The sequence below is a fragment of the Tenrec ecaudatus genome, chromosome 15 (genome assembly GCF_050624435.1).
Source record: "Tenrec ecaudatus isolate mTenEca1 chromosome 15, mTenEca1.hap1, whole genome shotgun sequence".
Lineage (NCBI taxonomy): Eukaryota > Metazoa > Chordata > Mammalia > Afrosoricida > Tenrecidae > Tenrec > Tenrec ecaudatus.
In genome coordinates this window covers 97,615,064-97,641,297 of record NC_134544.1, presented here as the reverse complement: position 1 = coordinate 97,641,297, position 26,234 = coordinate 97,615,064, and the positions used below count along the sequence as shown (strand labels likewise).

Genomic DNA, 26,234 nt, shown 5'->3' with positions numbered 1-26,234 from the left:
GCTGATGAACAGTGAGAGCAGTTTTCCAAAAAAAGGCTTTGCCACATTCATCACATGCACGGGGTTTCTCTCCAGTATGATTTCATGGATGAGTTTTCAGATTTACTTTATGAGTGAAGCCTTTGCCACATTCACCACATATATGGGGTTTCTCTCTAGTATGAGCTCTCTGATGAACGGTGAGAAAAGACTTCCTGGTAGAGGCTTTTCCATATTCACGACATAGATGGGGTTTCTCTCCAGTATGAGTTTGCTGATGAACAGTGAGAGCATTCTTCCTGATAAAGGTTTTGCCACATTCATTATATATATTGGGTTTATCTCCAGTATGAGTTAGTAGATGAGTTTTGAGTTGTATTTTCTGAATGAAGCCTTTGCCACATTCACCACATACATGGGGTTTTTCTTCAGTATGAGTTTGCTGATGAACAGTGAGATCACTCTTCATGGTGAAGTCCTTCCCACATTCACTGCATACGTAGGGCATCCCTGCCACATGAGTTTCACAACATCCCTTGAGGTATGACTTACTGTGATAAGTTTTGCCACAATCCAAGCATTTATAAAGCTTTTGTCCTTCGTGAGATTTTTGATAATGTTCATTGAGTTGGAACACATTATTGTATTTTTGCCCACACTGACAGGTCTTATCTAGTATATGAATGAGCTGGCATTCATAGAGCAAAGACTCCTCAATGAAGGTCGTCCCACATTTATCACCAGTGTGCGGTTTCTCAATTTGATCAGATTCCTGATGCTGTGACTTCGAGATCCTGGATTGTTCACACTCAGAGAATTTCATTTCAGTACAAAATTGCTCTTGCTCAGTGTGGAGGAAATTGTCCTCATCTTCCTTGAGCACAACTGACTTCTGTGTTTTGTTGCTTCTGTTCTGATTTAATTTCAGAATGATTAAATCTGATTTTACTATTTTTCCATGTAATCCAAACAACTCATACGTTTCCTTTGGAAGAAAATAATTTCTGTGCTGATAAACAGTACTTTCCAATGTATTAAATGTATACTATTGTTCCATTCTGTCCATGTATCTTTCACATTGCATGTGTTCAAGCAAATGGTCGGCATCTTTCTGGATTTCTATAAAAGAACAGAACATTGATTCTTTTCAAAATCTTGACTTACAATGGACTCCTTAAAATATGCATCGATACGAAGTAGATCTTTAGTGACAACCCTCTTATATGAATATAAATAAAACACTATGCTTGATGTTTATTGCTCATTGGAAGAAATACAAGCGTGTAAATAATCCAAATGGTAAAAATAGTTATTGTAGAACTCTGGTTGGATATGAAAGGATGAGTGAACACAGATTTGGCATTTGCTTAAAGAGGTATATGAAAATGAACAACAAATGTAATAGAAGGAAGACATTGAGAACAATAGACCACAGGTCGGATAAGGCTTGCTAATTCCAGCCGGTAGGGGTTACATGTATTCTATTCATCAAGCTTTACTGAAAGACAACTGAGTACTACATAAAGTTGGAAATGTGAAAATTGCAGAATGTTCTACTTGGGGGAAAAGCATTTTTAGAAGTATATATGAAAGGTATTGTGGTACAGAAACATATGCTTTATGTTTATAGAGCCTATATTCTAGTTTACACCACTCATCTTTCAGTGTTGTCCTGCGGTGGCTTGCATGTTACTGTGATGCCAAAAGCAATGCCACCCAGTATTTCAAATAATAGAAGCAGGATCAGCCATGGTAGACAGGTCTTAGTGGAATCTGCAGAAACAAGGACTGGGAGGAAGACCTGGGGATCTACTTCTGGAACATGAACCCCTTAGGTTTAATGACAAGGAAATAATACTGACGAAGTACTAAATCCTCAAAGTAAAGTCAACAGTAATGACGTGAATGGAGGAAAACTTGACTGAAAATGAGAAAAAATAGCTGCACACATATTCTAAGAATGTGGAGATGGAATATATGAAGTATTATCAACAAAAATCTGCAAGTTTTCAAAACAAAATGGAATGTTTAAAAATCGATTGTGTATGATTATTAAACTTAAATAGACTGGTATTGTCTACTTATAATTACATAATCACGTGGTTTATAAGGCTAAGAATGACAAATGAAAGAAGCCTGGCATCGTATCCATCATCAAACAGTACATGGTAATATCTTCGCTAAAGAATAACTGTGTCAGTGGAAGATTAATATTCATATGCCTGCAAGTAAGACCAGTTATAAGTGCTATTTAGATTGGTACACCAACTGTTTAAGCAAACGTAAACCGTGGGGAATCCAGCCCCACACTCAAATGGGCCCTTAGGAATAGTGTGTGCAATTAAGGAAGATAAAGCAGACAGCAAAACGGGGAAGAGTGGCCTCATCTCCAATCCCGGAATGAGACAGCGAGGTCATTTAACAGTGAGTTTATATAGTAGCGAGCCATGCAAGCCTTCAGAAGGCACGGACACAACAGAACGGAATAGTGTGAACGTGGGAATATCCTGCATTCTTTTAGAACACTTCATGGTAAGTATTAGGCTGTGGGAAACTGAGGACCTAGAAGAGAGGACACAGCCTAATTGCTTATTCTCAGAATTAAAGAAGATTGCAAGGCCAGGCATTTGGGTGGAGGGAGGAATTCACATTTGTAAATTGGAGAAGAATCCAAGTCACATTCTCCTAATTAAAAATTATCCTCACAATATCCTCTCATTATAGTATTACCTTAATGATACCTCATACAAGCACATGGCTTATTACTATCTGCCAGCAATTTTAACTACAAGAGCAGACATGTTGTTCTTGTTCTCCCCACTGAGGAGAGAGTACTTCAATTCACCTGCCCTCACAACTGGTTTTCAGTTGCTCACCCAATTATTTCAGGGACCCCCCAGGGTAAAAGTCCTACCTACCTTGTTAGGTAGGTAGGTGTCTGTGTGTGTGTGTGTGTGTGTGTGTGTGTGTGTGTGTGTGCTGGGGAAGGAGCGGAGGGGTGGGGGAGGGAGATTGCAAGCCCTGAGACTGTATAAATTGGTGAAAGAATATAAAGCCTTTTTATTTCTGCCCTTCAATTATACAACCCTCCCATAGGACCCATCCAGAGGGCATTTAAGAGACAAAGGGATACTTGACTCCTTGAGTGATAGCATCAAAGGGAACCTGATTGCTTTTTAAGCTAGGCATCTTTTAGCTGAGTAGCAAGAAGTGAGGCACCTGTAGAAGCTGTATACTAACATCTTACTGGAGGGCAGTTGTGGAGAAAATTCTATCTGGAAATTGTGCATTTCAGCTCTAGCTTTATCCTTGGGACTTGTGGAGGTTTTCTTCTAACACTAGTACTGGTCTTCCAAGCCCTGAAGTCAGGAGTAAAGAGATAAGGCTGCTTTCATCCAGGTTCTCTTTTCCACAATAAAGAAATTGAGGGTGGGGAAGGGAAGGGATAAAGGAGAGCAGATAGAAAGGAAGTCAAGAGGAAAATGTTTTGAAACTGTGGTAGCAATTGTACAGTGATTGAACTATGAAATGTTATATCTGTAAGAGCTCCCCCAAAAAAGATTAAACATATATATTGAAAATTTTACATGACTTTTATAGCCTGATATTGATCAATCATACAATCATGTACACTGATGAACGTAACATTTGGGGAAGTTGTCAGTAGGTGGAAAATGTGACCTCCATGACAGAAAGGATATGCAAGTTTAGCAATAAAAATGTGAGATGAATGATGAATTCATACCAAATTTCTTATTAAACAACAGAAATGGAAACTATACATATGGATATTTCTGAATGGAACACATGAAAATCAAATCAACCACATCCCTAGAAAGAAATGGTGGAGAACCTCATTAGTCAAAACATGTCCAGGGGTTAACTGTGGAACAGACCATCAATTGCTCAAATCAAAGTAGAAGCTAACCAAAATACCTAGATCACAGAGCTGAGAGACTATGTAAAGAATAAACTGGAGTAATAAAAGACTGATGACTGAAGACTAATGACTGAGACCAGATGAGTTCTGGGATGACACAAAAGAAATCATACATTTAGAAATCAAAAGGATACTTCAAAGACAAAAAAGAAAAGAGAATGATATTGATTATTCTATGCATTGTTTGAATTACAGTAAAATATTCTGTTGGAATGTCCTGCAAAAATGTTCTTTAGAAGCAGCAAAGGTCATCTTTTGGGTTGAGGACCTGTTAAGAAGGGGTGGGCCTAAAGAAGGCACACTGCATAGTAAAGAATATAAAGCAGACATACGCTTAAGGAAAAATCCAAGAATACAGGATGTTAAAAATGCCCTTTCCACTTACAAAGTTATTGGAGGAACAGGCAACTTAAAAAAAAATCTTACATGACGCAGGCGGCCATGGTGCGATTCAAGCACAGGTGAGCCAATCCGGCCCGGCCCCTGGACCCCCAACCCTCAGTCCTGCGCTCATCTCCCTCCTGCCACAGAAACAATTAGAACGTGCCAGAAGTTCCTGATTCAGTACAACGAAGACAGCTGTTGGGACTGCTGCAGAACTGCACTGACAGAGGAGCACGGAAGCCATCCTGAAATCCTCTCCAGGAAGCTGTTGGAAGAGCCAGACAGGAGCTTTCTGACAGTGGCGGTGAGGAACCTGCAGTGGCCCCCAGTGAGCCTGTGCTTCCCAGTCCCAGGCAGACTCCGGGTCTGCCTCAGCAGCGCACTCAGCTTTCCAGAGGCAGCATCTTCGGCCACAGCTCCAAACTGACTGAAGGGAAACAAATCCAAGTCATCTTCGTCAGGTTGTATGCAGCCCGTCTGGGAAAAGTAGCCCTGCTATTTTAGGCAGTTTTGTACTTAGCTGTCTGACAGGTCTGGTTTCTGAAGCGTTTTGCATCCTGTGGTCAAAGTCCATTGTGCCTGCACTCCCAACCCGTCCCCTCCTTCCTCCCATGTGTATGCGCATGTGCACACATTGGAAAGCGGCCTGTGTGATACTAGATGAAGTGTGAACAATTGGATTTCACTTTGAAAGTCTCTTGGGTGGGTCCTAAGCAGAGCAGGTCACTTAGAATTAAAGTGTTTGTACTTTTCTAAGAAAAACAAAACAAAATCTTACAGGTAGAAAAAAATTGAAGGTGCAGTGCAAAATTATATGCTAAGCTGATAACAATTTTCTTGCTAGGAAGGTGACTTTAGATACCTGAAAATAACCGAAGTCATAAATGTGTTTCACCAAAAGGAGCAAACTATGGAGAAACATGTCTGTTAAAGAATTCCAACAGACAAGGCAATTTGACCGTCTCTAAAAGAAAATAGAAAGAACTTATTTCACCAGAATGAAGAAAACTTTAAAGAACCAGGAGAACAAATGAGAAAATGGACACCAAAATCTTTAGAGAAACTCCAAGGTGGGGAGCTAAGAAAGCACAAAGGAGGCCCATTTATGGTTCGAGTTGAACATCCAAGATGGTGCTCCATCTGTTTGGAGAGAGGCTTGCAAGATGGATATTCAAAATAAGAGAGACGCATATAAGAGAGGGAAAGTTTTGAGAATCTTAAAGAAAGAAAATTATGGAAGCAAACATACAATACTATAAATCAAATAAATGGAAATTTAATCTCATTTAGAGCTACAGGGGTACTTTTCTCAACTGCTAGGAAAAGTGAGTGCTCACATTCAAAGAAGCACAGACTTTTATGCATTTTCCAACATCTATCATGGATGTGAGGCCTTCTGCCCGTTGAATCAATACCCCCAGCCTATTACCCTTAAGGTATTTTGACTATACACCTGATAAAATTCCACTATAGCTTGTTTCTAATACCGACCACAGTTCTCCTTGTTACAAGTGAGAGACAGATTCTGGGGTGACAACTAGATAACCTGTTCATGAGAAATTACACAATCTTAGACACACCAAAATTAACCTAAAGTTTGTAAAGCCTGCAGAATGTTGTATTTCTAGGAAAATAATGTTCAAAGGAACAAAGTGTTCTCTCAAGGGCAGAAGACCCAACCCACTAACTTAAGACCAGAGGATGCAATGAGAATCTACCTCTTTGAGAACACCACAGACACTGCAAAAATTTTAACACATAAGACAGGAAACGCCAATGACGAGGCCAATGACTTGAGAATTCTCCTCACCGATGGAAACCAGGTTGTGATAGTTCTCCAACATCACATCCTGATATAGGGTCTTCTGAGCAGGGTTCAGGAGCTGCCATTCCTCCCAGGTGAACTTTACAGCCACATCGTTGAATGTCAGTGATTCCTGTAGAAAGAGGAGTCGATTTAATGGCGTATTTTATACTTGAAGATTTTTAAAATATATCTTACAGTAAAGAAAGCAAAACAGTAAGAAAAACTATTGTGACAGTGCATTCCATAATGTGTGGAAAACTGAGGACTTGGTAAAAAGTATTTGACCTTATTTCTACATTCGCAATTATGAGGACAGAACACGAGCCCTATTTCCAGAAAGGTCCCCACTGTTCTAAGAAATGTTTTCAAATACACATTCATATAGCTCTCCATTAAGGAGCAGTGTTAAAGGAATTACCATAGTAGATGAACAGTTTCCGTGCCTGGCTACTTCACTGTGCCTGAAGGTTATTTGTAGATCAGAGAAATCAGGTTCCATAGCTAAGCCACCATAAATGTCACAAATACCTGGGGAGGGCTCAGGGTGGGATTGAAATCAACTAGCACTAGGTCAATAGGGTGACTCACCATCCTGCTTATTATGTTACCCGCTGATGATAGTACCCACTGACTATGTATACGCTAACTGCATGACGTGCACGCCTATGGAAAGATCTGTAAACTCCAGTACATATACCCATTGGAAAATACATTCACTTTCTCAGTCCTGACATAGGTTGAGGAGCCCCATGCCACACTGGTCTGTCTTTAATATTTGCCACAATTGCAATGTCGTTCCCGAGAATCACTGTTCGAGTATAGCGGACTCCCGTGCTCTATAATAATGCACCCACTCATAACATTAGAACTTTGAGGTCCAGTGAAACTATCTGAATGAGCTAGAAATAGCCAAGATTTATACTTGCACAAAGTAGATAAACACCTGTTTATTATCAAATGGAATTAGGACTTCTAGCAGTATCAGTGTCAACAATTATCAGGAAGAGTTCAGATGGGGGAGGTCAAACATACCTCAACTCTCCACATTTTTGTTAACTCTTAATCAAGTCATTCCTCCCACAGCACTCTATGTCTCATTGATAATCTGTTGCTACGGTCACACAAAACTCAACAGATTAAAGTGGTCTATTAATGAACAAGGTAAAACTCGGGTTCAGGAACAAAAAGATATAACTGAGAACCAAGATCAAAATGTTCATAGACAATATCTCCCTTCCTGGATGCAGTACAACTTTCTAAGCTCTTAAATGTCACCTTAGGACAAGCTCCTCATGACAACCTTAGGACAAATTCTTCGCAGCCACTTTCAGACCAGATTGCCTTAACTTTAATTGCAAGGTCCTCTTGCAACTGCCATCTTCCACCACATGCTCTCCAAGGGGTCTTCGTAGTTTTGTTGGGTGGACCTCTGGAGCCCTCCTAACCTTGCCTAGGCAGGGAAGGTGCTAGGTTGACCCAAGAAGCCATCATATCAAGAGGGAGAGAGAGAGAACTGCCTGCACGCATGGTATGAGAAGAGACAGTGAGACATTGGTTTGTTGATTTGGCTTTGTTAGACCCTGAAGCCACATAGTTCACATTGATCCCATGGATTAGGGATTTGCCAATTTCAAGAAATGCATGAGCCATTTCCTTGAACACCTGTGAACCCACTGTGTGACCTGACTTGAGAACTTCCCCTACTCCATGAGTCAAGAGCTTGCGGTATGACTTTCCCATTTGGGTTCCTCATCCCCTGCAACTTATTATCTGACCAGATTCAACAACTTCACTTTGTGAGGCAGTGGACTGTGGTCTGCCCTGATGATCTGGTTCATCAGCCTTTGCAAACACATGAATGAGGAGAACCGTACAGATTGATCCCTGACCTCTATACAGATTAGGAACTCACCAGAATCCACATCTTGACGAGGTATTTGTTTACTTGATGAATATTTAGCTTTGTGAGATGCTACAAAGTAAATCATGGAACACCGTGAACCTCTATCTCATAGGCACTCACTCATCTACTGCTGGTTCTGCAAAATGAACGTTAATATTCATGGTTCAAGAGCTAGACTGATGGAGATAATGACCAGGGCAGAAGGGACACAGTGACAGAGTCAATGGTTACAGGTCCAGAAAGGACTTTTCAGCCAAGATAGTGGGGCAGGCAGGCAAGATCAAGAGGAGGATATCCCCCAAGGAGATGAGAGAAGGCTAGACAGATGGAACTATGAAATGAGCCTGCCTCCGTGGGTAAAATGTCTGAGGGACCGAAAGAACAAGCCTGCCCTGAAGAAGAGCAAAATTTTCTATATGGCTCTTTAATATGAATCCCAATGTGCAGCCTATTCATTCTGATACCAAATTATATGCTGTTACTTAATAAAACTTGTACCTGTGGCTCTGGACTGTACATTTGCACAGGGCCACTGCAAAAAGTTAATGAGCACAGTAGGAGAGGACTGTGGGAACAATGGAACAATGGTGCCATCACTGGAAAAGTATGGAGAGTACAGGTATGCTTAAGCTCTGCCTCATATGAATCCGACCTGATGTTGATGGTTGATTCTCTCTCCTGCATCTATAGTTAGAGGAGGGGAGAAGATGTCAATCATTTTTGAACCACTATTGGCTGAGGTCAAAAATTTGGGTTTTCAATTTTAGATTCATTAATGAAAATGCGGCTCTTTGGGAGATTATGTAACACATCACCTTCAGAAAGAAGCATTAAAGAAACTTAGTCAAACAAAAATCCCATGGAATACAGACACTTCTAAAGAAATGATCTTATTTCCCCTTAAAAACTAGGCATAGCCTATAATTTGAATGACTGCCATAGTTTGGCCATAGAATAATGATTTAGATGATAACGTGATCCCAAGAATCTTCAGAGACGCATTATGTTCAATGTCAATAGTTTAGTTTTAATCCTATGATCTATCTATTCCTAATCTCAAGCCCAATGCTGAAATCAGAGTTCAAGTTTATCTCTAACGTCTACAATTTCAAATTTCCACTTTTCCAATGAACTGGATCTGTATTATGCAGGTTTCCAAAACCCCAGTATGAAATATAGAAAAGGATAAAACACATCAGAATCACCTGGGCCTTGGTCATTTTCTTCGGTCCTTAGAACACTGCCAGCAACTGGGATACTCTATGTTTGTCTTATCTGGATCAGCAATAAAGATGTTCACAAATTTCAATCTCATATGAGGACATCCCAGAAATAATAATACCAAAATCAGGAACTTCTTCCTCCTTCCTGTACGTCGCTGCTGGTGATACACAATCTGCAAGCTGATGGGAGAATACAATGTGAATAACACATAATCTGTAGGTCCAAAAGCTATAACAATTCCCTTCCTCTTATTGCACCAAGTCCTCAATACTGTTAACTGTGCCCTTATTGAGTGATGGAAAAATGATTTTATCATGAGCAATAAAATCTAAAACTCATAATCTTCAGACATGTGAGTAAAGATGGCTTTATAATAAATAGAGATTGGACAATCAAACATACATTGGACAAAGTCAAATAAGCTGTCAAAAAGAAACAAAAAGCAGGATCCCTACCTCACAGCACACGTAACTATCAATTCCTTACTGTGTGATTCTCAAGGAGAATGATAAATCAATGAACCTTGAAGATGGTTATGTTAATTAAAGCAGCTGGAAACATTTTGAAAGGGCTATATAAAAAAGCTAGTATAAAGTGAACACTATTTTCTAGAGGAACTATACATTGTAAAATCACTTTAGAAACACTGTAAAACTCCCCATCAAGTAGAGTTAGATGTATAAGCTGTTGATGGGACACAGGAGAACTGCTCGACAGAGTTTCAAAGACTATAAAGACATGACAAGCAGTTAATAGGTATGTACCTCTAACCTGGAGATTAGCAGTCCAACCCTTAACACATGTCAAAACAAGGGTTCCATATAAACACTTATATATCATCTATTACATTGAATTTTTTTTATATACAGCTTTCCTCAAGTTCCTAAATGCTTCTTTCCCCCCTCAACCCCAACCCCAAGTATCATGATCTGAATTCTACTTTGCAAGTAGGGATAGAGCAGAGGATGTACACTGGTGCAGACAGGAGTTGGAAGCACAGGGAATCCAGGGCGGATGAAACCTTCAGGGTCAGGGGAGTGAGTGGTGATACTGGGAGGGTAGAGGGAGAGGGGTTGGAAATAGGGAACCGATTACAAGGATCAATATGTGACCTCCTTCCTGGGGGACGGACAACAGAAAAAGGGGTGAAGGGAGATGTCGGGCAGGGCAAGATATGACAAAACAATAATTTATAAATTATCAAGGGCTCATGTGAGAGGGGGGAGCGGGAGGGAGGGGAAAAATAGGGGACCTGATGCAAAGGGCTTAAGTGGAGAGAAAATGTTGTGAAAACGATGAGGGCAAAGATTGTACAGATGTGCTTTACACCACTGATGTATGCATGGACTGTGATAAGAGTTGTATGAGCCCCTAATAAAACGTTTTAAAAAAATAGATTGAAATTTATGTGCAGATTTTGGAATGAAGTAAGAAGTATATATCCCCATAGTGAGTGCACTTTTGAATCCAAAGATAAATGATGTTTTAATGTAGCATTATTTGTGGTAACCTAATGCAGTTTGACAGTTGACCTAGGCAGGCCCATAGAGAGGAGCTGGCTGGAAAGGAGTGCAGGCAATCTACTTCAAAGGCATTCTCCCCTGGGGGAAGATGATCTACATCTTTGGATAATTATCAGAAAGGATTCAATGGAGACCTAATCAAAGCGGGGACACAGCAAACAGACACTCTGTTGTCACTGTCATCAGCAACCCAAACCTAAAACCCAACTCACTGCCATCAAGCGGGTTCCTGCTACAGCAACCCTTTAGGAGGTGGACCTGCCCCTGGTGAGTTTCTGAAACTGTAGCCCTTTACAAGAGTAGAAACCCTGTCTTTCCCCCAGGTGTTACTTGTAATTCTGAACTGCTGACCCTGCAGGTAGAAGCCCAATCTGTAACCACTAGGCCTTTTGCAAATTGATTACTTACCCAGTGAATTCTATCATTCAGGGAGATGAGATGAGACATTGGACCATGATGGACAGGACAGCATGGGCCCCTGTACACTGGCGCTCTCCTGGGGTCAGACCCCAGGAAGCATGGATCCCTACTTCCCCTCAAGCTCCTCCACCCTGGTCCCACCCCCAGGAGCCCCAGGGTTGCTCACCCTGCTTGGAGTCAAGTGAATGGATCTGGTTCACAACCCAGTCAGAAGTTGAAATCTTTCTTGTGAGGCTTCAATGTGCAAGACAGTAGTAACAGACTTCTAACTCCATAGACTGGACTGCATTTCTCAGTGCCAAATCTTTGTTGATGAGCAGACAATTTTGAGAAACATGTCAAGTTCTTGGCCTATACTTCTTGAGCTAAATAGTGACCACCCCGAACCCTTGGAATCAAAACCATGCCCTTATCTGAGGGTGCTTGCATTAAAAACAGAGCCCACTCTACATTTACAGAGCAATTTTACCAATTTCTCAAATATAATTATCAACTTTGGATCCACATCCTATATGTATACAATATTCATTTTCAGAATAAAGTGCAAGTATTTTTTTTAATAAATCATTTTATCGGGGCTCATAAGACTCTTATCACAATCCATACATACATCAATTGAGGAAAGCACCCTTATACATTCGTTGCCCTCATCATTCTAAAAATTTGCCTTCCACTTGGGTTCCAGGAATCAGCTCATTTTCATTTTAACCCCTCTCCCTCCCTCACCACTCCCCCCTCCCTCATGAACCCTTAATAATTTATAAATTATTATTTTATCTTATCTTACACTGCCCGGAGTCTTCCCTCACCCACCTTCCTGTTGCTCATCCCCCAGATAGGAGGTTACATGTAGATCCCCCAGATCGGTTCTCCCTTTCTACACTCCCTTCCCTCCAAGGTACAAGTATTTAAGGCCTCATAATTCTCAAGCTTCATTGAAGGTAAACATCTTCCTTCACCAGAAATCTAACTTTAAAAGGAATATTTTGTGAAGAATGTTCTCTACCAGCCAGTACTACCCCAAAGACTATAACCCTTGACATATTTGGCGAATGTGATCAAGTTGAATAATGCTCTTACATGCCACTCCAACTGATGCTTAGCTTTTCATCATGTTTAACCTTCTCCAATCTGCTTGCATCCTTTGTATTCTTTACAATATCTATTATGTGTGAAGAAATGCCTATGGTTGGGTAGCACATTTAAGTGCAACACTATGGTAATTACAGAAACTTCTTGTGGAGGTGGACAACAAGTGACAGAGAGACACCAATAGGACATCGAGATGCACGTTGGCCAAGACAGAGATATCCTAAACAAGAAAACAAGCCAGGCGAATCCTTACGTGCTACTCTTTTAAGCTCTTCTGCTTACTGATGTCCAATTTAAAAGCCTTTGGGAAAGACTGCAGCCTACAGTCAAGGAATGGCAAGGGGTAGGGAGATGGGTGATCCCAAGAGCCAAGGTGAGGCCAGAAGCTTAAAAGTACAATGTGGATCCAGGGAAGAAATGACTGATCAACGATTTTGTAATCTTGGCCTACATTCTGGATTCCAAGCTTTCTAGGTAACGCTGACAGATGGCAAACAGCAAAAACTGTAGGAGTGGGCTTATTGGCTTGGGTTCTAGGATGTCCCATCCATAGTCTTGGTCTGCTAGGGAGAAGAGGAAAAGCTAGTGCCTAGACTTGAGCTGGTGAAACATGTTCCACCAGGACCCAGTTCGGCAGGACAACAAAATGAATGTGGTGGGAAGAGGCAATGGTGTGATAAAGTAGTGAGGCATTAGCCTGAGTGGTTAGTTGGATATCATTGTCACTTCCCTTTTGTAACCCCCAGGGTGTCTCTGAACGCAGGGCTGTGAGGTTGCAGTTATAGGATAAGGGGTGTAGACTAGTGCTCCTCTAAAACAAATCAGCAAGTCAGACAACTAGAGAAAAGCGCAATTTGTTTTAGACTCTGTCATGTATACCAGTCATGAAGCTTACTTTGAATATAATGCTCACCATTGCACCGGGTGTTAACCACAGGTTTCAACTCTAGCGCCTTACATTGGTTGGTAGCAGAGTAAAGTTGGCTTCCAGGCCCCTCCTGAGCAACATTCTTAATTTAAGCTTGATTAAGTTTTAATGCCTTCCAGAAATACTGATAACTTATGCGAAAAATACAAAAAAACAGAATGGTGATAGTAACCGTTGAGATCAATAGCTACATTGTATACATGCCTTATTATGCTTATTTAGAGTATTTCAGAGGAAGGATCTTACTTTGAGGACTAGGTGCACATCACCCAAATCATGGTATTGTCAATTGCCTCTTATGTATTGGCAGCTGAACACTGCATAAGGAAAACTGGAGAATTCATTTATTTGAGTTATACTGCTGGCTAAGAACACTGAAATAACATTGGTGTCCAAAAGCACAAACCAATCTGTCTTTGAAGAAGTAAGCTCAGAGTGCTAGTTAGAGTCAAAGATAGTAAGCGTTCCTATTACATACTTTGGACAATGTTGTCAGAAAGGAGCAGTCCCTGGAGAAGGATATTGTATGTGGTAAAGTAGAAGGTCAGGGATAAATAGGAATCCCCAACTAAATGAACAGACACAGTGACGACAACAACGGTTCATCCTAAACAGTGAGTCTGGCATAGAAGACTGTGTTTCCTTCTGTTGTGTACTGGGTCCCTATGATATGGAGTCAACTCAGTGACACCTAACAACAACCACCTCAGAAACCACTAATCAGTACCCAAGACAAGCACAAAATACCAGTGTGTAAGTTATATTTACAAAAGTTATTTCCATGGTAACTGATGCCAAACCTTTCATGTGACATTTGCTGGAACATAAGCTCTCTTATTAAAAAGAAGGAATGGGTTTGGTGTGTGTGTGTATGTGTGTGTGTGTGTGTAACAAAGTAATGACAAAATCACTGAGGTCTATCATCACTGAATCAAAATTAAATTCCATGAGAAACATCAAGGTTAACTATAAGATAGGTTAAAGTTGAAGATTCTGGTAGCTAGAGACCAGAGTATTCATACAGTATGAATAATCACTTTGTGTTGTGTTATTTAAGCTCAAGTTATTGGGTACAAACATAACCATGATTGTGAGAGTACATTACTAACATTTTCTATGAGACCAGTAATAAGCTGATACCAAGGTCAGATGATACTTCAAGAAAACTGTAGACTGATATTGGTAATGGATCTACATGAAAAAGTTCTTAAAATTATTGGAAATTGAGTCAGACAACACATCCAAATAATTATATACCACAATTAATTGAAATCTGTCCTAGAGTTGATTTAACATCAAATAAGCACTGTTATATACCAAAAAATATAAACAAATTATCTTTTTTATACTACAAAAGAATTGATAATTATCAATTATCTAAATAGACACATAAAACATACCAAACAAAATCAAAGGCTTTTAATGTTAAGGGAAAAAACCCTCCACAAATCTAACATAAAATGGGTATACTTCAATAGGTTAATATGCTAATAAACATTGCTTTTTTTAAAAAAAGGTCAAAATGTCAGACTTAGAAAAACTACAAAAATATCCACTTTCACCAGATATTAAAAACTGACTGTATATTAAAACTACAGTAATCAAAATAAGATTTCTTTAAGGACAAGGCTGCCAAAGAGAAATAAAAATTCCTCTAAACATAAATTAATGATTGTATCCATGAAATCTTTAAGATATGCCATAAATAGGTAATAAATATAAAAACGTAGGCTACATTTCAATACGTAAAAATAACTTTGGGAACTTAATTCACAAACCATCAATTGCTAAACAACAGCTCCCAGACTATTAACCCTTACACCTTAACATGCTGAGCATCCTGACAACACACTGATAATCTTCCCAAACACTGAAACCCTAACTACCTGAAAAGCCCCTCACCATCCAGAATGGCTATTAATACCCTGAGCACTCCCTGATAGCAAAAACCAATTAAAAAAATTTAGCCTAATTCATTTATTCCAATTTAAAAAATCAGGAACACAACTTGGAATATATTCTATAACCTAAATCCTAACTATATAACTCAAAGTCTCAAATTGAGGAACCAACTCCCAAACTGTACTGTTTAAATCATAGCTCTACATCTTTATACCATAATACATAAGCCGTAAGCAACTGCAAACATAAGCTGTCAGGCAGGACACATTCTAAACATAAAGCCCTTTACCAGACGTCTTGATTTTTAACAATTTTTCTCACCTCCCGCGGTGTTTTTAAAAAGTCGCGATTTTTGGAAAGAATGCATGACAAGCTAGAGTATCCGGTTTTTGGCTGCCATGTGGCTATTTCACCAGGATCTGAGTTTGATCAATGGTGTCCTGCTGGTATCTTGCTTTACCAATGTTAAAATCTGGTCACCTTACTTTAATCTCTCCATTAACATCTGACTCCTGACACTTATGTTCTATTTCTATCCATTGACTCTTGTTCTTGAACCAGGAACATTAATCCCAGGACCTAATTCCAATCTTACCTACAGATTCTGACTCTAGCACCCTACAACCCTAAATTGAACCCAAATCTAACCCATCAAGAAAGTCACATTGCTAGGTATGTATGTGGAGCTATCTTCTCTCTCAGACTTTACCTAAATGTAGGGAACTAATAAGGTAGGTAGACAGACAAAACCAGGAATCACAGGCACATTTTCAGTAAACTATTAAATCATTTTCTTTTCTTTTTTTTAACTATTAAATCATTTTCATCTAATTCATGGTAGTTGGCAAAATAAACTGGTTGATAAATGTTTATATATGATAACAACAACATGTCCATATGACAGGTGTCTTGTGGATCTCCCCTCTACTCTGTCCTGGCCTCAAGGAGTCTTTTCTGCTATCGGACATATGCAAGGATGTTACCCAATAAGCAAGGTGCCTGAGGGTTCAGTTGTACTGATTTATTAATTTATACATCCCAATTTCATCTGGTTTCTTCCTCAAAGATGTAGCGAAACCCATGATCAATAAGGCATATTAATTACTTCTTAATTTTGTCACCGACCCCTTCCCTCCCCTCATTCCCACAGGACACTCAGGTCACAAAAGATGCAGGAGGCAGAAAATTAAAGGTACATACATAGGAAGCATTGTATCCACTTTTCAAAACTAACATTGGCCTTTTACTGAGACCTAGGGAAAGGGCTCAGTGAATGATTTTATATACCTCCTCTACCAGTGTGCACTGATAACCCGAAAATATCTGACTCCAGTCAATCTTTAGATCTGTGTGAACCAACAGCTTAACCTCACAGGACATACTTCAAGTGGGGCTGTATCTTCACCCCAAACTGGAAACATGTCAATCCTAAGGATACTCTGTGTGTCCAGTGCCAGGGACTCCCTGTCAGAGCACACTGGGGTTCTCCTCTCACTGAGAAAAGTAAGTCCTCAAATACTTCCTCATGATAACAACAGCGGGGCAACCCCTCTCGGACCTAACCTGTGAAATGCTGACCGGACACCCTGGGCACATGGATATCTCAATGAACTCTGAAATGAAAGTGAGAACTTGGTATGGGCCAATTAGCAACTAAGAAGTCATTAGTGGAGAATGATTAAAGCAGCAAATGTACAAATGTCCTTGACACAATGGATGGATGTATGGATGTGATAATAATTCTACGAGCCCCAATAAAATGATTTTTTTAAAAAAGAAGGATTTATGAACTAAAGTCCAGTTTAGTCCAATGAGAGAATGCTATGGATAAAGACAAAAAAGCAAAACTTTCTTCAGAACAAGAATAACTAGACGGCTTGAGGCAAGATTTAGACAAACTCGAGAGTCCCTCTGGCCAGCTATATTGGGCACAAGAATCCTAGGGAGCATCATCAAAGCTCGGGGGGAAAACTATTTTTCAATATAGATTTTTAAAACCAGCCATACTATCAACAGGAGAGCACCCCAAACCTCCCAAAATAAAGGGATTTTCAGCCATGGAAAAAAATAAATAAAAGAAGTCACTAGTGGACACATCACGGCCAGGATGATGGCACAGGTCTGAATACCTTTGACTGTAACCACAGGGGCTTCCAGAGGCAAAAGACATTGTTTCTCCCTGAGCCTGTTATTACATACCTACTGGAGGAGGGTACCTGGCCTAGGATAGGCCCGCGTGCACAGGTTCCAGGGTCTTTTACCATCCAAGAAGCACAAAACTGCCAAACAAGAATGATCTACTATCTTTCCACACAGCATAGCCTGATCTGAGATCCACATCTGTCCCAATTTCACCACGTCGAATAATCTGTCTCCAGGATCACCTTGGTCTGAGCTCCAACTGGGAAATAAAGGGGATGCTAGAGACAGATTAAATGGTAACCACCCAGAATTACTTCAGCAAGATCAATAAATCAATATAATTTTTCTTCCAGGTGCCTTCCTTTTCGGAACAGCCATCATGGGGCTTGGAGTGGATTACCTAATATAAACTGATGCTTGTGCTAAGAATATGCAGACTTCATGAAGACCTGATTAGTCATCTATAGAGAAGGTGCCAAGGATGAGCTATATCTGTGAATCCATAGCGGAATGGGGGACATGGCCAGTTAGTACTGTGGGAGACATGGTGAGGGAAGTCAGTGTGAACCCAGGAACAAACCTCACCTTCAGGAACGGGCTACAGAGGGTGCTGATGAACAAGTGAGCACAAGAACCAGCCTCTGAGGCAGGTAGAGAGGGGTTGACAGGGTGGGTTTCCTGTTCTGAACTTCATCGTTTTCTCCAAGAAAACATCTCTATTTGTATTCTTATGTTCCAAAGCCCTGAGATCTATAAATTCAATCATCGGGCTTCCTTAGAAGTTAAAAAAACTGCATGTGAACTATTTGCCTTCAGAGATCATCACATCAGTCAGAACCAGTTTTCATTTAGGAGAAAGTATAGAAACTGATGACCAGAAAAGATGGTGCTAACTGCAGGTCTGAAGGGAGTGACCTCACTTGGGTTGTACACAGACCCTAGAAAAGCAGCTGCCTTAGAGAAGTGCTGAACTTGTCTTATAATTCTGTTCCTCCCTCATAGCTGTGAATATACCATTTGTAATAGGGGAAATGTTACTGTCTGACAGCAATGTCACAAGAATCTTCATTTTTATGGAGGTTCCTTAACAGCCCTTAACACCTTTCAAACAGTGAAGATGTGTGTTTACGGGCTGGAAGACAATGAACCTCTAATAATCAGGCCACACTCTAAACCTATACTGGAGAGAAGGGTACACACTGGAAACAGAGTTGCCTTGCTGAATAACACAAGTCTTTTAAAACACAGCATGAGCAAAAGTGCAATATTGTTCATATTAGGACCCAGAAATGTGGAATTAGATTCCACCCATGTTCTTAGGAAAGTCGTGGATTTAGAGTCCTGTAATTTTCTGTGTAGTGTTGAAGCTGCTCACATACTGATGAATGAACTAAAACAAAACATTTCTGTGCAAATAAACACAAAAATAATTCTCATTAAGAGTCACCATGTCAGAATAACGGGGTCAAAAAATGTGCTTGACACAATGGATGTATATATGGATTACGACAAGAGTTGTATGAGACCCCAATAAAATGATTTAAATAATAATAATAAATAAGAATCACCATGTCTATTATGCAAAACATGTCATCTTGGCAAGTCTACATTAGTCAGTGAAGAAGCCCTACTGCTCCAGTGCTTAAATGAGTGTCAGCTTGATGAAATGAAAGCAGTTGAGTCCCACGAGGTGGCAATCTGTTGAAATACAGATTACAGCCACGAAACCTGGAAAAGTTCAACGGCCCATGGCATCACTACCAAAATGCACTGGAGTGCCCATGAGAACAATAAACCAGTGAATAAAACAAGCCTTCTATCAAGGACACTTGGATAAAAGGTTAGAACATTTAAGTTCTACCATGCAGTGTGGCAGAGAAAATGGTCACCTATTTTAAATAAGATGAGATCTTACTTTATATAAGAATTATATATCTGGATGTTGCCTTTTACTAGAAACAATTATAGCACAGTTTTGAAAATTAGGAGCTAACATTGGGACATAGTTCTACCCAGTAAAATAAAAAAAAATTGAAAAAGAAAGTAACCAGAGCAAATAAATCAAAAGGATAAAAAGAATTTACATACTTAGAATTTGGTTGCAAGAAACATTTTCTGTATCCACTAGGATAGTGGTTGTTAACCTTCCTAATGCTGCGACCCTTTAATACAGTTCTCTTCACTTTGTGGTGCGCCCAACCATAAAATTATTTCCGTTGCTATTTCATAATTGTAATTTTGATACTGTTATGAATCATAATGTAATTATCTGCAGGATGTATTTTCCTCGCTACAAATTGATCATAACTAAAACAGTGATTAATCAGAAAACAATATGCATTATATATTGTGAAATGTTTATTTCTAATTACAAATAAAGGAAATTTTGTCTTGAATCATGGTGTATCATGAGTAAGAGTCTTCACCTCCGGGTATTCATATGTGGGCGTATATGCATGTGGGTGGACCTGGCAGGAGACAGAGGAGCAGTGTCTCAGGTCCTAAAACCATCTAAAATATGTGATTTGCCATGGTCTCAGGTAACACATGTTACCACCCCCGCCCTAAAGGGTTAACAACACACAGATTGAGAACCGCTGCACTAGGATAACTGATAAAGGACCGATTTAAATTCTATGTCACTGTGAAAATAAAATAGCAAAAAAAGTGCTGACCTTGAGGACATGTGTCACTAAAATATATTAATGCACAAAACCCAAACTCCCTGCGTTGAGTCAATTGACTCATAGTGACGCTATAGGAGAGAAGAACTACTCTGAATTTTCAAAACCAAACTCTTTACAGAGGAAGAAAACCTATTCTTTTTCCAGATTTATACATAAAAGGACCTGAAACATCAATCAATAATTGCTGGATTCTGCAAAACAAGAGAATATAAAAGAAAATAAAAAGTCCTACAAAAAATTGAGTGGACTTTACATCTGGGCCAGCAATGCACTAAGAGCCAAGAGGGATGGTATGGGAGTGATAGCAGTGGATTGAAGAGTGCAGTGATAAAGAGAATTGAGCCAAATAGGACAAATCTCTCATGTGAGGTTTATTTGGGGAGATATCCCCAAGTTGGATTCTTCACACTCCAAGTGGAAAGTTACAGCATCAGCAGAAATTAGGAGACAAGTCCCAGTGGGCTGTCTTAGAGATTAAAGTCTTAGCACCCCAGTTAGTAAAGGTGTATGGATGACAGTGACTGCCTAAAGTCAAATTGAAGGGTCTACCCGTAGATTAGGCCTCCATGGAATTATTTCTGATTATTAAGCAAGGATATAGATTAGATTTGCCTAGAGGCAGAGGAAATGAGAAAGTCGACGGCCTCCACCATTCTCCAGCCAATCCAGGGTGTCCTATATTCCTTAAGTTGAGCTCAGGAAACCTACGTCAGATGGCCCTGGACCACTCTTGTAAAATGTTGTATCTGACAATATAGATGTCCCAATTATGGTCCTGTCCCTTCTTCTGTAGTCCCACTTATAAAAATGATTGTCCATCAATCATGAACTTGTGACAGTTTCCTTTGTTCTAATATAATTTACCGTAATTAGATTCTCGACTTGAGTGTTTCCTTGAACTGCACCAATGATCTGCTTCATCTGGGTGACGTCTGTTTGCGTCTTGTATTCTCTTTGTCACTATTAAGACTTAATAAATGGTCTCCTTAAATTATATTTGAGATTGGAGTCCATTTTGCAGTCTAAAACAGAGCACAAGCTGGTTTCTGAGGGGCAGAATTGATTGACAAGGCACAAGCAGGAATGATGCTTTAGAGTAAAACAGAGACACCATTTTAAATATAGTTTAAAGTGAACATTTGTTAAATCTTAACTGACAAACGCAGCACAGACACAAATACATCTGGATGAGTGAAGCCACCAACAGGAGGTTGAAATGGCTTCCCAGGTTCACAATTGAGATATGGGACAAAGAGGTTGTGGGGGAGGGGCAGGGCAAAAGAAACGCCTACAAAAGCATGATTGGTGGCCAATGACAGGCAATTCCGAATGGTCCAGGGCCTTCTGACCCATGCAGTCAGGGCAGGTCTGATAGGGGATAGCTAGGAGACCCCTGTACTGTCTGCAGTTTGCTGACCTCCATCAAGGACACACAGGCTTGCAAGCTTCTCAGAAAGACCACCCCTCCCCCGGCTGCCTGGAGAGAGGTGAAGGTAATCCACACTCCAAAGCCCTCTGCCTGAGGGTCCAGTTACCTACAACCTTGCTTCCTGGTCAGAAGGCGTTCAATGAGGTTTACGTGGGACTCTGCAATCCCAGTGAGAACTCAGTCTGTGCGGGGATCTGGGGCCGTCACTGCTACGGTACCCTTTTTCAAAGGAAGGTGCTGAGAAGTTAAGCTCTAATACAGAACTCGGTGAGCAGTGGAGCGGCCTGATGACTGCAAGGCTGGCCTCTCCTTTCGGTAAAGGCCACTCCGGGATCCCCTGCTCTCTTGCCCGATTAACTGACAAGGAGGGAACAGGCCATAGGCAAGAACCTGCCCTCAATTGGGCATTTCTGGCGTGAGGGGTGAGGGTGAAAGAGGAAAGGGGGCCTAAGCAGGAAAGGGGACAGGAGTATTCCCAGGGCAGAAGGCAGAGAGGCTTGTAACCAGCTCAGAAAGGATTTAACTGGAAATAACCCAGGGGGTCGCGGTGACCTGGAACGCGGGCAGACAGGGTGCAGGAACTGTAATATCCGTGGGGACAGGGGCACAGCTGGGGATGTCGGGCCTGTCGGGGACTCCAAGCCTAGGATCAGCACAGAAACATGGAGACTCACTTACCCGTGTGGGACACTCGGGCTGCACCGTCACAGTCAGAGGAAGTGGGTTCTGCAGGAAATTGCATCAGCTGGGTAGGGGTGGGGGCGGGGGGGTCATTCGCAAGGGGCGGGGCCTGGAGGTAATAAGAGACTCCTGGAGGGCGTGGCCTGGAAGTGAAGCTCAGGTCCTGGAGTGGCAACTGATCCATTCTTAGTAGTTTTTTCTTAGTCTGGAAGTTCTGCTAAACACTCTTCACTCTGGGTGACCCTGCTCGCATTTGAATCACAACAGGGAAAGACAAACTAAGGAAAAGTAGTGGGTGGAGGGCATGCTTCCCAACTTCTTTGACTTGTTAATTAGCAATTCAGGAAAAAGTATATCATATTAAAAACAAAAAAAATTAATTGCCTAAGTCTTTCCTTTAAGAACAGTTCTAAGGAGAGAGAGGTAATAAAGTGAGGATTAACCTGATAAAAATGGACCTTAGTGACAACTGAACACATCATTGAGGGATTGAAAATTAGCAATTCTGAAAGAACACCTCAGTAAATTAGGTAAGGAGGTTTCTGATCATTTCATTGTTTCACCTAAAATCACATGGGTGTCGTTTTGGGTTTTTTTTGTTTTTTTAATGAATCTGAATCCTGCAATGTCCCATTCAATGCCTTATATACTTGGTCTGTCCTCCGTGGTCAATGGCCCACAAGATTTTTACCTTCCCTAACTGCTCAGTTCAGGTGCTCCCCTTTGAGGGTTGTGGCCAGGCTTGTTTTTCATTGCTATTGAAATGACCAGTGAAAAAGCAGAATTTGGGCTCACAGTGAGAAGTGCTCAGGGATTATCAGGCCATCATGGAAAAAATGGCTTAAAAGACTTTTGACAGAGGACAATTTCTATTGGACCCTGAGATATAATAAATTTCTCTGCCAGGGAAATGTGTTCATTATCAACTCTGGAAAAAAGCACATTGTAATTTAAAAAACAGCAACAACAGTTTCTTCCCTCTTTTCTCTTGTCCCGAGCCTTCCTCTGCATCTTTGCTTATGTCTGTTTGACTAAGCGTATACTATGTTGCTCTCATTTTCCAGCATAACAGATTAATAAAGTCAATGATTCTTAGTAAATTGGGTACCCATAAAAAAAAAGCCTTTACTGATTTCCTTTGTCTTTTTTGTTTGAACTTTTTTGTTCTATAGTTAACGAGCCTAATATAGTTCAGTTTTACTTTCCTGCTTTTTGGAATTTTTTGGTTTTTGTTAATTACTCAGACCAATATTTAGATTGGAGGAATAAGAAATCTTGAGGGATTTTTTAAGAAATATGTACACTGTATATATTTACACAGCCCACCTCAAGAAATGGATATCAAAAGTAATATTTTAAACAGTCCAAATAATACTCTCTTTTTTTTCTCTGCCCCATCTTCCTCAACAACCTATTGTAAGGTCTCTCTCTCCAGGCTAGATTTCAGCCTTGGTCCTTGGCTCTGCGCGAGAAAGATTTCATGCCGAAGCTGGACTCGTGATCCAAGTGAATTGAATGAGAGTTAAAAGAAGCTTCAGGTTTTATGCGGCACCCATAGGATTCCTTCGACCATGTGGCCTGGCAGAGACTGCTCAGGATCATGCAAGGATCTCTCTCCTCCCAGGAAGAGGACCAGACCAGCCCCTCTCCCTTCCTGTCCCTGCCTTTTCAAGGGTTCCCGGGGGAGGCGTGGTGAATGACCCCAGGTCGCTCTCATAGGCTGAATTGCAATCACCTGGACCAGGTGGGCTGCTCCAGGTATAAAGCCAATCTGAGCCCACCAGCGGGAAAAACCAGCTTTGTTCTAGGTGGGCTCTCCTGGGCATGCGTAAATGGACTTCCCAATTCCCTAGGCTTAGCTGCCTAACACTATCACTCTCCTATCCCTGTTCCCCCCTCCCACCCCCCCACCCCCGTCCTTTGCCTCTTCACAGTTATCAAAGTCTTATCTTTTCAAGTATAATCCAAGTTTCTTTATGTATGGTTTTCATTATAATGCTAGTGTTATTAAATATTTATGTTTGTAAGATTGACTGAGTTTGCAAAGCATAATACGTTTTTTCATGCCTCGTGGTGTTTTAGACAGTCCTTCCCCCCCCCCCCGCCCCCCGCCCCCCCCCCAGTAAGTATATAACTCTATATGCTTACAGATAATATAACTATTGATTCAACACTTTTTCAAATTTACAAGATAAAACAAGGCTTAGAACTGGATCACTTGGTCCTTTTTCTCTTATCACCTCCCAGTTCAGAATGCTTGCATTTTTAAATGGCCAGCATCTTCTTGGACCTACAGTTAAGCTCAACACATTCAATCTCAGCATGATCTTCTTTGTGGTTTTAGCCTTCTTCCAGAAAATTGGCTTTGTGTGCCCACCACAGCCACTCTGCTTCCCATCATAGGGTCTCCTTCTTTGCGCATACAGTGAATCCTTGACCTTCTTATACTGGGTCACTTTGTGAGGTTGATGGTTGCCGCATTTCTTACAGAAAGTTCTCTGGGCTTGGAATACATTGACTATCTTTGCAGAGATATGGCCTATGCAGTGTAAATGGGAACTGAGAGTCTGCCATCCTTGTCTCACTCCACTTGTGCCTAACCCTAGAGTCATTTTGTTTTCATTGATGTATGATATTCTATTGCATGGAAGTACCGGGGTTTGTCTATTGCTTTATAATAGGTGTCCATGGTTGTTTCCTTGTTTTTTATATTTTGGAAAATACAGCAACAAACATAGGTGTGCATATGTCTGTTCGTGTTGTATTCTTTATCTCTTTAGGGTATATATAAAAATGTACATATGTAAATATATATAATGAGAGGGGAATAGATCTATGTACTCATATCTATACGATAAGAATTAAAGTTGCAGAAGGATATTGGGCCTCAAATCAAGTACTCCCTTAACACAGGAACACTTTATTCTAACAATCTGACATTCTGTGATGCTCACCTTCTTGACAACATTGCTGAAGACAAAATGTGTACATAATCAATGCAGTGAAAAAAGCTGATGGTGTACGGTTATCAAAAGATTTAGCATCTGGCATCTTAAAGGCTTGGAGACAAACAAGCAGCCATCTATCTCAGAAGTAAAAAAGCTCACATGGAAGAAGCGCACCAGCCTGTATGATCATGAAGTGTCAATGGGATCAGGTATCATGCATCTAAGACACAGAATAAAACCATACCCAATGTGAATGATGAGGCACATGGAGTGGAGACCCAATGTCCATCTGTAGAGATTGGACATCCCCTTACAGAGGGGTCACAGGGAAGATATGAGCCAGTCAGGACGCCATATAGCACCAATGAATCACACAACGTTTCTCTAGTTCTCTTGGTGCTTCCTTCACCGCACTATCATGACCTCAATTTTACCTTACAAATTGGACTAGATCAGAGCATGAACACTGCTACAGATAAGAGCCCACAACACAGGGAATCCAGGATAGACAAACCCCTCAAGGCCAACAAGAAGAGTAGAAATACCAGGAGGATTAGAGGAGAGTGGAGTGAGATAGGGGGAATTGAGCACAAGGCTCAAACTAGAACCCCCTCCCAGGGGGAAGAATAGCAGGAACGTGGGTGAACAGTGAAGGAGGACAATGTAAGATATGGAAAAAATAATAACTTTTCAAGGATTTGTGAGGGAGGACGGGTGGGAAGGGAGGGGGAAGAAACGAGGAGCTGATATCAGGGGTTCAAGTGTGAAGAGAATGCTTTGAAAATGATTATGGCAGCATGTTTGCAATTGTGCTTGACACAGTGGAGGAATATATGGATTGTGATGAGATGTAAGTGCCCCCAATAAAAGTACTTTTTTAAAAATGATGAGATTACTAGGTTATATTTGTGCTTGCATTTGTTTAAGGAAGTGTCATACTGTTTTCCACAGAGATTTTAAAATTGTACAGTCCCACCAGCAATGTATGAGCATTCCAATTCCTACTCTTCTCCAGTAGCATTGATTATTTTGTCTTATTGAATTTTGATTAAAATGTGGGTATCAGGTGGTATTTCATTATTGTTTTAATCTATTTTTCTCTTCTTCCTAGTGAACATTAACATTTCTTTACATCATTGTTGGACACCTGGATGACGTCTTTAATGAATTGTCTAATTTTGTCTTGTGCCTATTTTTTTATTGGGTTGTTTGTATTTTTCTTGTTAAATATTGTAGTTCCCTACA

The 26,234-nt window shown here is 40.6% G+C and overlaps 1 long non-coding RNA gene across 1 annotated transcript in view; it reads right to left on the bottom strand.

The window, feature by feature from the left end:
* The window catches only part of LOC142427815 (uncharacterized), a 35,810-nt gene extending 13,742 nt beyond the window's left edge, over positions 1-22,068 (bottom strand). The window contains exons 1-3 of the long non-coding RNA XR_012780096.1: positions 22,039-22,068; positions 9,219-9,416; positions 6,114-6,240 (exon numbers count right to left, since the gene is read on the bottom strand). This is a non-coding gene — a long non-coding RNA (uncharacterized LOC142427815). The remainder of the gene's footprint in view (positions 1-6,113; positions 6,241-9,218; positions 9,417-22,038) is intronic.
* Positions 22,069-26,234: the final 4,166 nt, after the last annotated feature.